Here is a 14,643-nt window from a genome sequence, read left to right as displayed (position 1 = left end):
GTGATGGCCTAAAAGAAATGACAACCGACTAATTCTAAATATCTAACTTACCTAAGGCTGAACAAAGGACTTAAAAACTTTCCTAAATTGCAAAACACGATTTTTGAAAATCATAAATGAAAGTCAATGATTACCAAAACAAAATTTGCTATGTTACTTTAAATGTTCACCTAATTAAGCTAACTAAATAAAGGATGGAAAAAGTTCTTATATTTCAAAACCTAACCTAACTTAAATAGAACTCCACATAAATTTGGAATAACCCTAAGCAAAAAGTCAACACAAAACGAATTACAAAGAATGAAAGACTAGCTACTACTTATAAATTATCTACAACACCTAATATATCAATTATAATAAAACTAATAATATACAACTACCTAACACCTAAACATTTAACGTTAGCATGTTGTTAGACCCTAGGTAAACTCAAAATTAAGACTAATAAAATGACTTTTAAAATTAAATATTGTCCCTATACTAACCTAACGACTAACCGATTAACCCTAAAACTAATTGTATAATGTTACCCTAATCAACTAATTACTTACAAAAGAAAATATCATGTAATTACTACTGCTAACCTATGGTTAATAACAGAATATATACTCTAAAAATTAATGTTAATCAGCTACTTAATTCAATACTAATTGCAATTAACCTAATCATCCAGTAATTAGCGGCTAAACTGTTCTATTTGTTTGTTAGAGGTTAGATCTAGTTATAGCTAGATCATAACCAGATCTGTCAAAACTATACATAAAATCAGAAACAGGAAAATAAAATGAAAAATTAAAATTAACACTTTACAATATCCAGCCGATTTTATTATAAATATGGAATTAAGTGATTTGATAATCGGTTGAACATAAGATTCAAGATCGATTCTTGCTCATGCAAGAACTCGATTTTGACACAACTTTAACTGTAAATAACATGGTTTTTGGGCGCTGACACGACACTCTAAGGCTGATCCATGACTGGACAAACAAACTGACCCAACACACAAGACTCGATCTATTCTAAAAGAAAGGGGGTGAATAAGACTAACCTCTAGGGCCGTCCAACAAGGGAGGGGGGAGGAAGAGCGATTTTTGGCGAAGCATGACCCCCACACGACTTTGGTGTTGCAGTTGCACCACTAATGGCTGCTGCTTCGAAGTAGCACCCGAGTTACGAAGGGAAAGACACGTGGTGGAAGCAAAGAATGAGGCGTGGTTGAAGAGGGTTCACGGCCAAGCCTCGGCGATGGTAGACGGCGAGCCGAATCTGAGTTGAAGGTGCTATTTGTATGGCTGCAACCTGCAAAAACACAACAAAAAAACTAAAGTAAATCACATCAATGGATAATGCATACGAAGTAAAGAAGAGAGAAGAAACATAAAGTGGGTGTTGAGAAGGAAGATGTTCACAAAGTGGTAGATAGAGTGAGAAAGTAGGAGGAAATAAAGGAGTCAACAAGAGAGGACAATAGAGAGGAAGGGAGGGGCGTCAGTTCTCCAGCCAAAGACGTCTGCTAGGGTTTTTCAAAAACTATTTAAACCTATTACAAAGTTTTGCAAATTCAAAAACAGGTTTAAAAATAAAATAATTGCTAGGCGCCACTTTCTGAGGGGGTTTTCTTAATTTTTTCATCATTTGGACCTTGGATCACGTGTGGATTGGATTAGAGTCATTTAAAAATTGATCCATGATCCAAAAGTAGGCTTGTGGGTCAGATTTGGATCTAATTTGCCTTGAAAACCGGTCTAAAATCCTAAAAATGCATTATTTTCCTCATTTTAACTCTGATTCGAGTGAAATTTGAACTATGACCTCTTTAAACCTAATTACATCAATACATGGGTTCTAAACCTTTAAAAACATGTGAAAATGCATGAATATCCTATAAAAAATTATGTGCATTTCATGTATCATCATTCATGTTATATTATACATGGCATGTACCACGTTATAATGTAATGCCTTGAATATCAGCTTCTAGCCTGAGACAAGGAAGCCATTTTTTTTCCATAAGGTCAAGTTCTTTAAAATGAGTCTGGATTGGGTGCAATATGATTGTACAACACATGATTTCCCTCCATCAGGCCTTGAGCCCCACAACTGACAGACCTATCCCCAAGATGTAGGGTGATCAAGTGGTTAATGCTCAAATATTTGTGTAATCATATTGTACTTGATCTTTTCACCTATAAAACAACTTCTTGTTTATAAACAACAACAAAGTCCTCAGAGTGGCAAGTATCTCTAGCACACTCATATTAATGTCTTCATTTTCAGAATTGTCTTTTTGACAAGATCATGAAAAATTTAATTCATGGAGTCTTATTGTTCCCCTATGACCTACTTTGTACAGTTGTGTCTAAAGTCTATTTTACTTTGGTTGAGTCTTGATGTAAAATATCGAGTCACTTATAACTTTCTTTGGGCTACCCTTGCACTTTGGTTCAGGATGATCAATACCTTGAAGGGTTAACCTATAGATCTGAACTGTAATGAGCCTATGAGCAAAATTGTGAATGAATACAAATGCATTGAGCTTACTTTTGTTCACCCTCGTTGTGATTACTTTCAAGTGATTGAAATTTCTCTCTCTCTCTTCTTTTGCTCTCTTGCACTCTGAGTTATCTAAGCTTTCACAAGTGGCAAGTGAGTGATCGAAAGACTTGCAATGATAAGGAAGGACCATCACACTGCACTGGCCTATTGAAGAAATAAGCCTGTGACAAGTGGTACCAGAGTTCATTCTTGAGCTGGGGAAGGGACTTTGGAGTCAGTGTCGAGAGACGCACTGACAGGCCATAATTTGTGAGCAAGACATCGTGGTGCCCCAATACAACTTGTGTAGCACCAAAGGTAAGACAATTGCCAAAACTGAGAGGATGGGTTCACCTTGAGGCTATGAGCAGATGAACGAGACTATCAATAGACTGGTGGTTGATGTGACTTTGCATGAGAAAGCAATTTTATGCACAGTTGAGTCGTTAGGAGGACTAAACGACGAGGTGACAAGCTTGCGAGAGCAGATGAACTTGCTGATGAGACAAGTTACTTCACTGACTACAATAGTGACCATCCTACAAACTAAAGTAGGGGAGCTTCAGTTGAAGAACCCCACTCTACAGCGGACAGTGATCCTAAATGGCAAAATGATGATAGGCCATCAAAGATAGATGTGTCGAGGCTAGCGAAGTTCAATGGTTCAAGGAATAGCAAGGTCATAGAGAATTTTTTATTCCAGGTGGAAGACTACTTGGACATTCAGAATGTATTGGCCGAGAATCTCAGGGTGAAGGCAATAGTAACGCTACTTGATGTTGATGCTATGGCCTGGAGGAGGAGAAAACGTAACAACATAGAAAGAGGGCAATACGTAATTGATACATTTGAAGTTTTCAAAATTAAGCTACAAAACTACTTTATGTTGATGAATGTACAACGTTAAGCTTATCTGATGGTGTCAAAATTAAAGCACACTGGAGCCTTGATAGTCTACATCTGGATGTTCCAAAAGTTCATGCTAGACATACCCAATATGCCAGATGACGACAAACTCAACTGATTTATTGTGAGGCTACAGCTGTAGGCACAGTCCAAAGTGGAAATGAGTAATCCCGAGACTTTGAAAGATGCGTATGTGACAACCGAGTGACTAGTGGATACACAGTGCAAGTCCTTCACTCCATCGACTAAGGATGAGAAGAAGCCAGACCACGGAGGCAAGAAGGAGGATCAACGTGACAATAAGGGTGAGGCATCGACCAAACACCATTTCGACAAGAGGTAGAATTATAAAAAGCACAACACTAATGGCAACAAAGGGTCAGTTGTGACTTGTTGGTTATGTGAAGATAGATATATCGCAAGGCAATGTCCAAAGCGTCACGTGAAAGACGTTGGGCAGGCCAATGCAGTACAAGCAGAGAGTAGCGACAACAAGGTTATGCAACCAAGGAAGGGAGCCATGCAGTCGATTAATACAGCTAAAAACTGTGTAGCAGAGAGCATGTCGATGAGCAAAGAACTCATGTACTTAGAAGTCATTGCGAATGGGAAGTTTACTACGACAATGCTAGACTCTGGAGCCACACATAACTTCATCTCGCAGAAAGAGGTGGAGAAGTTGGGCTTGAAGCCCGAGCCAAAGTAGAGGACCATCAAGACAGTGAACTATGAGGCCAAGCCAATCCTTGGTGAAACAATGGATGTGGCTATCCAAATTGGGAGTTTGGTCAATAAAGTCAACTTCTCAATGGTGTCCCTAGATAATTTTTGAATGATTTTGAGTATGAAGTTTCTTCGCAGCTAGAATGTGATGATGATGCCAAAGTTTAACTCACTGACAATCATGGGGTTAAATTCTTCACACGGTGCAATGCTTTACTCTTAGAGTTAAATCTTTAATGTTATCTACTATACAATTGAAGAAGGGTGTGAAGTGGGAAATTAGACATCCCTAGTCACCGTGCGAACCGAAGAAGGGAAGGCGGCAGCAGCAGTGCCACCGACCCTTGCCCCACTATTGGCTGAGTTTTGAAGAGTGATGCCACCGGAACTGCCGAAGTGTTTGTCGTCGAGATGCGAGGTCGACCACGAGTTAGAGTTGACTCATGAAGCATAGTGACAAATATCGCAAGATTTATGAAAATCTTGCGATAATATCGTGAGAAATTGCTCAAAAGTTTAAAACGACAATTTCTCGCAAGATTTTTAAAATCTCACGAGATTTTCAAAATCTTGCAAGATTTATGAAAAAACATAAATACTGCGATTTAAACACAATATTTATGCTTTAAACAACTATTTATCGTAAAAAAAACATGTATTTTTATTTTTAAATAAGTTTTATTAATATTTTCTTATAAAAATAAATTTTATATTTTTAAATATATTTTTTTATTGTCGAGATTTTGCCAAAAAATGCAAGATTTATAAAAAAAAAATCAATTTCTCGCAAGTTTTTGAAAAATAAGAAATTGTCGTTTAAAACGTTTGTCACTATGCCCTGGAGTAAAGCCTCCTCCCATGGTCCCTTATTGCATGGGGCTGGCTGAATTGAAGAAGTTGTGCAGGTAGTTGGATGAGAAGGGAAGGCCATCATTTGCCTATCAATTTGTTCGAGACCGAGCTAACGAAGGTGTTTCTACACAAAGCGGCCAAGAGGATAAAAAAGTGGGTGGACAAGCACCGCCGACCTACTGGGTTCCGTGTTGGGGACTAGGTGTTGGTGAAGCTTTACCCGGATCGCACATGCATCTTCTGTGAACGGCACTACAGACTGATCAGAAAGTATGAGAGACCATTCACCATCACCAAGAAAGTGAGCAACCTAGCGTACAAGCTGGACTTGCCCCTAGACTTCAAGGTGCACCCGGTGTTTCACGTGTGCAACCTAAAACCGTTTTATGCGAACGAGGGAGATTCAGAACGTAGTGTGCCATAATGTGCTCCTATCCTGCAGAGGGCTTCAGCAACACAATGGGTCGAGAAGCATCTTAACAAGATCTTTTGCTACAAGGTCAACTACTTGGGCGAAGCAAAAAAGTATTTTGTGCAGTGAGAGGAGACAACGGAGCCGACGTGGAGCATGTTCCCCTGTGACCTACTTTGTAGAATTGTGTCTAGAGTCTGTTTTGCTTTGGTTGAATCTTGATTTAAAGTGTCGCGTCATTTGTAACTTTCTCCGTGTCACCCTTGCACTTTGGTTCAGGTTGATCAATACCCTGAAGGGTTAGCCCGTGGGTCTAAATTGTAATGAGCTTGCAGGAAAAATTGTGAATGAATGCAAATATGTTGAGGTTTCTTTTGTTCAATCTTGTTATAATTACTTTCAAGTGATTGCAATTTCTCTCCCTCTCTCTTCTTTGGCTCTCTTGCACTTTGAGTTATCTAAGCTTCCACAAGCGGTAAGTGAGTGGTTGGAAGGCTTGCGGCGGTAAGGAAGAACTGTCGCGTTGAATTGGCCTATTGAAGAAATAAGCTCGTGACACATTCTCGATATAATATTGACCTTTGATAAAATTGTCAATCTTTTAAAAATATCAGCACTGTTTGCGCTGTAATCATCGTACCTTCAGTAGAAATCTTAATTTGTTCTCGGCCAAACATAATGCATGCTACAAGCTTCCTAAACTTTTTCACGAGTTCTTTTGGGATATAGACAATTTATCATTCTGCTAAAGCTTGACATGTCCGGCTTTGATTTTAACCAAACTTTTCTGTTGCAGCTTTAGACCGTTCTCATCCTGCAAGTTTGTTTAACCCATTGGGTACTCAAATCTCTTTTGTCTTGTATCTACTGTTTGCTTACCTCCTAATAGATTGTATTGTAGGGCCCTCTGGATTTACCATGTCATTCTTGCAGAAACTGGGCCCTCCCCACCCATGAAACTTGGACCTTTGATACTAGCTAACCAATATATGTTCTTCCTATTGTATCTCTCACATTTTCCAAGTCTTATAGATGCCAAACCAATTTTGCTAAATACTTGAGCAGCTGAAGACCTAACCATCCCAAAACTTGTTTCCTGTCAGACAGGGACTTGATCTCCATTAGTCATGGCAATCCCTAAGATGACTCAAATTCTGCATAAATTTGTGGGGAGCAGGCCTAATAGTTATTTAGGTTTGAATCAACACAAACAAAAGAAACCTGCACTTAGAGCCTACTGTATCTCCTGGGAGTTGGCTCTTCACAAATTCGATCTGCTTCAGACCTGAAAGGAATAAACTAAGATGATTACTGCATGAGGATGCCTATGTGGATTATTAAGGTGTTGAGAAACTTTTTACTGGTTTTGTTAAGGACTATGTCACACGGACTCTTCTAACAGGGTACCGCACCCACGTCGCACCCGCACCAAGCAGGTGCGACACTTGGACACAGCTTCCTTTGTATTAGGTGAAGTCAACCACACCGAGGTCCATTTCTATCCAAAAGTATATTCAGTTAACCCTAATCAAGTTTATTTTTATCTATATTATATTTATAAATACATAAATGCACACAAATACACATAGTGTTAACTTAAAACTATTAAAAATTATATATATATCCTCCCCGTACCCCGCACTTTTTTAAAGTGCCGCATCGCCGCATCTGCACCTATGTGACATAGGTTAAGGATAAAGTGGGGATAGATGCAGAGAGCAGTTTTACATGTTACCTGTCCTGATCACGGGCTTCTATCCCTCTCTTTGAAGCCTTTCAAGCCCATTACAATTCTGGAGAACTCCGTGTCCAACATGTTACTAGTTTAACCTCTAGGTCTCATAACTGCTGGAATAACTAATAAAAAGTAGGAAAAATGACAGGCATCAACACTCCCTACATAGGGCTGGTAAACGAGCTGAATGAACTGACCAGAGGGTGTTCAAGCTTGACTCATTTAGTGTCAAGCCGAGCTGAGCATGAGCTCATGGAAAGCCCTAAACGAGATGAACACGAGCAAGCTCATTTACAAAAATATGTATCTCTCTCTCTCTCTCTCTCTCTATATATATATATATATATATATATATATATTAAATCTAAAAACAATAAAGATTAGATCCTAAACCTATTAAGCCAAGCTCAAACTAGCTCATTTACAAAATAAAATTTATAAGAGTTGAACTCTAAACTTGTTGCTTGCAGGCCAAACACTTCAACCATCTTCATTCTAGAATATAAAATATATGTAAATTATATTTGTTATTAATAAACAAGTCTATATGACCCAAGCGTTGGTTGTTCATGCTCGAGGTTGTCGAGCCTATTTCTTGAGCACGGACGAGCTCTTTATGAGCCAAGCCACCAGTAGCTCGTCTCGTTTCCCAGCCCTTTCCCTGCATATACAATGTAAACCTATGTTCCTTCCAAGCATACATAATTTCCAATGCAGGTTTTCGCTGCAGTCCTACATCCTGAGACCCCTTGCTGTAAGATACTCCAACTATGTCTATCCAGTTGCAGGTTTGATCCCCCCTTAACTATTTAAGTGTCTAAGGCATTGATGGGAAGTTTTCCTAGTAAAAATGTTAGATTCTTTGATCCAAGTGAATGTAAAGGATTAACAAAGAAAACACAAACATCAAAAAGTTGCAGAGAGAAGCCGACAGAAATGGGAATCAAAAGGTGAAAAATCAAGGAACATTAGCTTTCCCTAAGTGATTCATCTGTTCAATACAATTTGAATCCTGTGAAAATGTGTTACAAACTCCACAAGTGAGCTCTTGGATCAGATCTACTCGTATTGGATTTGGCATTGGTAGTTGGGGTTTGGACCTAACTCAAGGAAGGTCCATGGTTTGGCTAGCTGGCTAGGTTATTTGGGATGGGTCTATATAGTTCTTTGGGTTTGGGTCAATGTACTTAGGTTGTGAATTTAGACTTGTAATGAGGGATATAATTGTCATTTGTGTTCATCCTTGCTCAGTTCAGTAAACTTATTATTAAATTGGGCATCTCTAATTCTCTAGAGTGACTCTAGTTGGGAAAGATCCTAGCTGGAGAATTTGGCCCCAACACTTAAAATTCTTCCTAGGTGTTTGAGATTTTACTTCCCTCCAGATAACCACCATTTTTTCCCTTACAGCAACCTTTCCTCTCCCAATTCTCCCATTTTTCTCTAGCTGACCCCCAATTTCTGATGCAAGAGCAAGGGCAAAACTTATCTGGGTCGATAGGGTCCATTTAGATCATTTTACAGTTTTGGATTTTTTTTTCTTTCATTTAAATCTCTTGTAATGGATATTGATCTAAATACTTGATCCATAACTCAATTTATTAGTTCATTAGGATTAACAAGTTTCTTAATTAATATTTATCAAAATCGGTAGGTTGGATCTAATTGGATGAGGATTCTTCTCCTATAACTAACAAGAGATCTAGGATTAGAGGAACAGTTGTATTGAAATTCAGATTTGTTCATCTCCAGTTTATTTATGTTATTTCCTATTTTAGTTAATTTTCAGCCATTTCTAGTTAATTTCTAACAATTTCATTTGTATTTCCTGTTTTTCCAAGATAAATTCGTAGCAGGATAGAAATTTTTCTGTAAACCCCAAACTTTGCATTATTTTCCCTCTCATAATTCTCTACCATCTCTATCATCTAACCCCAAACCTCCACAAATTTGGTATCAACACCTATCATCTCAAGTCTTTCTCATGAAATAAATCAAGGTTGTAAGCTATGTCACATGGGTGCGGGTACGGGTGCGGGTGCGACACGGGTGCGGTTGAATTTCAAAATTTTTGGACATGGGGATACGGATATATATATATATATATATATATATATATATATATATATATATATATATATATATATATATATATATATATATATATATATATAGTCTTTATCAGACTGTGCTCAGCACAGTTAAAAAAATATACCTACACAGTCTGGTAAAGACCGTGCTCTGCACAGTCTTTCTCTCTAAAAACAGAAGTATATAAAAAATATTTTTTTTTTAGTCTTTATATATTTTTTATCCTAAAAAATGGACAAAAATAGACTCGATCAACGTTGACCGAGTCCAACACAAAGACAGACTCGGCCTCGACTCGTTGACCGAGTCCGACTCTGCGTTAACCAAGTCCAGGCCGTGTCCGAAGCCAGACCCGTGTCCGCACCCGTGTCGGGGCGTGTCGACTCGGGTGTGGCGCCTCCTTAGTCGAGTCCGTGTGACATAGGTTGTAAGTATTGCATCATTACTCGCAGACCCAAAATAAGATACATATCGTAAAAAAAACATAAATTTTAACAATTTTTTTAAAGTTATAAAAAATATCAAAAAATCTACAAAATCATAACACATGAAACATGAATTGCACAAAATACAACTATAAAATTACATATGAAACATTTATGTCTCTATAAGCTCCATAAGACATCATTAAACATCAACTATCTCATAAGAACAATGAAAAATATTAAATATCTTGCAATTAATAACATTCCACAATACTCTTAGTTTCATATTATATAACCAAAAACAAAATAACCAAGTTTATGAACACTTAGTGTTAAATAACCAAGTTTTTTTTTAAATATAACATCAATTATCATAATCATTATCATCATTATTTTCTTCTTCTCCTCTTCCTCCTTCGACATTTACCTTGTCTCCAATATATGTGGGCTCTTCATTGTATACTTCATGTGCTCCTTCCATGTTGATCAACTAAATAGCTTTTTCATTCAAACTGTCTTTAACCCATGTATTCAATTTATCAAAAAAATTCAAATTGATGGGATCAAATTGCTTTTTGTGCCTCCTTGATGATAACTTTTTTATTTACCTAAAAAAATGACATAAAAATTTTAAATTAGTTGAGTTTTGTATGATATAAAATACTTTAAATAAACACATAAAAATGATAAAAAACTGTATAATTTTATATTTCTCTGCCTCAATTGTAAGTTATAGCGAACGTAAGCGAGGTCATTAAGCCTTTTGTGCCCAAATCCATTTTTTTTTTATGAATTTGCTCAAAGACGTTCCAGTTTCTCTCACATTTACTTGCATTACATGTTCTAATAAGAATGAGAATGATAAAAGCTCTCAAATTTGGACCATCACTTTCAAACCTGATCTACTATATATCTAAAAAAACAAAAAAATGAGAAATCATTAAGACAATAATAAATACAATCATACAAAACATCATAACTAAATAATAATATGAAATTAAAATTAAAATAGACAAAATAAATTACCTGATCACAACGTGATACAATTTTGCACAATTGCAGGTCTCCCCATATCATATAATGCATTATCATAAATTTTTAATTCTTTATGAATTTGATTTTGAATGCCATAATCAGAGTTCATCCTTTCAATGCAATCCAAAAGTCTTTTGTTGACTTCCCTGCTCATTTTAAACGTAGGAGAATATCTAAATGCAGGATTTAAATAATATGTTTCAGCATGAAGGGGTTGATGAAGTTGTCCAGCCCACCTATGATCAATGATGCTTCGTATAAGCATGTACAATTTTTTCTTCTCATTCACATTATCCTTAATGACCTTTTTGCTTTATCCATGGCCTTATAGAAATAACTCATAGTTGGTTTGTCTTCACCGTCAACCAATCGAAGTACATTCACCAAAGGCATAATGATTCTCAACAACTTCACACATGAATATCAGAATTCACTTCTGAATAAAATATGTATAATTTTTCTTGGCTTTCTTTTTTTATACATGAAGATATGCATTTCACTCATCTGATGAAAATATTTTTATAGTGCAATTATATTCTTTAGTAAATTGTGTACTATCAAAAAATTTGTAACAAATCTAGTTACTGCATTATAAATCAACTCAGCACTACTAGTGTACGTTCTCATTATGCTTAAAATTTATGCATGATTGTAAACAAATTTAGTAATGTCTTAGCAGCATTCAACTGTGTATTTTATCTCATCCATATTGTCAATGTCCTCAAGTATGAGGTCTATACAATGGGCAGTGCACGAGGTTCAAAAGAATGACTCATAATTTTTTACCAATTCTTTACATGTCTTATAATTTATTGCATTATCAGTAATAAATTAAACAATATTTTGATGTTGAACATCTTCTACAACTTGATCAAAATACTTTGAACAATACATTTTTTGTCTTAGGCATATCAGACAGATCAATTGACTTTGAAAACATGGTTCATTTGAAAAAATAGACAAGAAAATTTATCAAGGTCCTTGACTTTTTGTCTGTCCACCCATCGAATGCACTCAGTTTTTCTCTATGATTGACTCATCTCATCACAATATACATCCACTTCATTTACATTAGTATCTAAATTCTTTTCTCTTAAAGCATTATATAAAGACATTTTATATTCATGCCCGATACTAGTTACGATATCTGTCATGACCTGAAAATGAAAAGAAATTTTCGTATTTAAAGGAATGCAGACATTATAAAACCATCTTTCAACCGTAGCATTCACTTGTTCGACTAAATATTGAGGAGTTATAACAGTACAAATGTCAAGATGTACTCCAAGGGTAGTTTTAGGAAGAAAAAACTCCCAATAGAACTTCTAGCTCTACCTCCTAACGAAGAACTTCATTATCCTCCTCTTTGTTTTTGTCTCTAACACTACTATTATTAGCATCAACCACACCTTTCCCCTTCAGGAGAGAACTTTTTACTTCTGATGTTATGCTAGATGTTGTAGGATTAGAAGGATCTCATCTTCGTCTTTAGAGAGTTGCATATACCTCATTTTTTGTTTTTCGTCTTTTTTCCTGTTTTTTTTTTCAAACCAGTGAATAATTGCTGGCATTGTCATTTCATGGCATCAAGCAAATTCCTTGATATGCAAGGGGCAACGTTAAGATGTGTCCTGGTTAAATGATGCTTCAATCGAGAAATACCATCCAAAAAAATTATTATGACAATAGTTGCACTCGATTTTTAATCGGTTTTTACTCATTACTTGAGTGTTGTTAAGATATACATATATGTGTGTATATATATGTATATACACATATACATATACGTTTATGTATATGTGTTTATTGTTAACCGAAATACCCATTAGGGGTATTTCAATCTTTTCTCTGTAATAGGCGTCAGCCCATTAGGGGCTGACATTTCTGTATTTTATTTCATGTATTTATTTTTTGTCTTTTTCCTTTTTCACCTTTGGTCTTTTTCAGATTTGATGGGATAGCCCCATATAGCTGTTGGAGCTGCCCCAATAGCTATATTTATGACCGTTGGGTGCAGGCCCAACAGCCATATGGAGCTACACCCTATTGGCTCCATTGTATTATATATTGGCCTCTTGTGGCCTTGTATTCCCAAATCATTCTTTAGTGCTTCTATGCAATAACAAGTTTGTAGACCCTTGTGTGGGTGGTTTCGTGATTCAATCAAGTATTTTTACTTGATTTAAAGTGTGTTCTTGCATGTGTATCGGATTCAATCCACTTCATTACAAGTGCCTCATTGTCATGCCAGATCATTTGATATAATCTTCTAAAAATAAACTCAAGAAACAAAGAATGTAGATTTTTTTTACCTTAAGCTACTTTCTTGGGTGAAAAAATGGTGAAAATGCACTCTTAAGCAAGCCGCACAAGCCCTCTTCCTTATGTACGGATCAGCCTCCAAATCGCTTGCTCGAGGACTTGTGAGCAAGACCATTTAGAGCATAACCACTGATCAGAGCAGCCCAAGCAACAACATCCTTGTTAGGCATCCGAGAGAAAAGCTCGAGAGCTTCATCAACATGTGAACACTTCATATACATATCAATCAGAGCGGTGGAAACAGAAGTCTCCACATCAAAACCTTTGCAGACATCGAATTCATGAATTCTCTTGCCTTCTTCCAATGCACAAGCAGCAGCACAGGCTTGCAGAGCACTCACAACTGTAACATAATTGGGCTCAATGTGTCTTTTAAACATCTCTCTATAAGCATCCATTGCCTCTTTAGCTTGCTCATTCTGAACATAGCCGCCGATCATAGTGCTCCATGAGATCACATCTCTTAACTGCATGCTATCAAAGACCCTGGTAGCGAGATCCATGACACCCAACTTTGCATATAGATTCAACAACGCGTTATTCAGAGATAAATTCGAATCAAGACCCCGTCTAACTACAGAGCAATGGCAACACTTCCCGCTCTTGAGGCTCCTCAGTTGAGTACAAGCAGATAGAACGCTAATCAGAGTGATTGTGTCTGGCGAAATTCCTGCTAAAAGCATTCGAGAGAATAATTCGAGTGCCTCCTTTCCACTACAATTCTGTTGGTACCCACTGACCATGGAAGTCCAAAGAACAGCATCTGGCTGTGGGTATCTCATAAACGCGCGGTAGGCATCCTCCATGGCACTACACTTCGAGTACATATCGATCAAAGCCGCACCCACAAACATATCAAGCTCGATATCGGTACCGACGATAGAACCATGAATCTGCTTTCCCATCTCAAGTACGGCTAGCCCACCGCAGGCTCTGAGAGCAATGGGGACAGTATAGTTGTCCATCTCGGTGCCTAGCCTCCTCATCTCGTAAAAGAGCTGCAGAGTTTCATCCCACAGTTTCTCCTTGCAATAGCTTCTGAGCATGGCGTTCCAGAGGTAGACGTTTCTCTGAGGCATTTCGTCGAACACTTCACGCGCGGACTCTAGCGAGCCAAAACTGGCGTAGAGGGCCACGAGTTTGGTGCGAGAGAAGTCGCTGCATGCTGCGAGACCGCTCTTGTGCAAATGAGAGTGAAGTTGGCGGAGTGAGTGTGCGTCTATGCCTGCTTCAAGGAGGCAGAAGAACTTGGCAGCACCAGTGGTGGCGTCAAGGTAGTGGTGGTGATTGATACAAGCTCGGGTGGCCAACGTCTTCCCTCGTTGCATCTCTTTATGGTTGGTTGGTACATTTTAGCTGCTGCAGCGGCGCATGAGAGAGAGAGAGAGAGAGAGAGAGAGAGAGAGAGAGAGAGAGAGAGAGACCGGTGTGTGTTGGGGGGATCAAAACCCGTGTGGGGATAGACTTATGCTTTTCCCTGCCCCCACCCCATCGCCGTCTTGGCCTTGTCCAGCCCCCCTCCCTTTCACTATCATTAAGTAACACCACTTCGGTTAAGAGAAAAAATATGATTAATTTATTATTATTATTTTTTAATAACTCAC

At 37.6% G+C, this 14,643-nt stretch overlaps 1 pseudogene; it reads right to left on the bottom strand.

Annotated features, from left to right (window-relative positions):
• Positions 1 to 13,110: 13,110 nt before the first annotated feature.
• Positions 13,111 to 14,367, bottom strand: LOC149822733 (putative pentatricopeptide repeat-containing protein At3g01580 pseudogene; annotated as a pseudogene).
• Positions 14,368 to 14,643: the final 276 nt, after the last annotated feature.

This window comes from Nuphar pumila, chromosome 11, assembly GCF_984573655.1.
Source record: "Nuphar pumila chromosome 11, dmNupPumi1.hap1.1, whole genome shotgun sequence".
Classification (NCBI taxonomy): domain Eukaryota; kingdom Viridiplantae; phylum Streptophyta; class Magnoliopsida; order Nymphaeales; family Nymphaeaceae; genus Nuphar; species Nuphar pumila.
The sequence above is the reverse complement of the archived record's forward strand: the minus strand, read 5'-3'. Positions and strand labels throughout refer to the sequence as shown.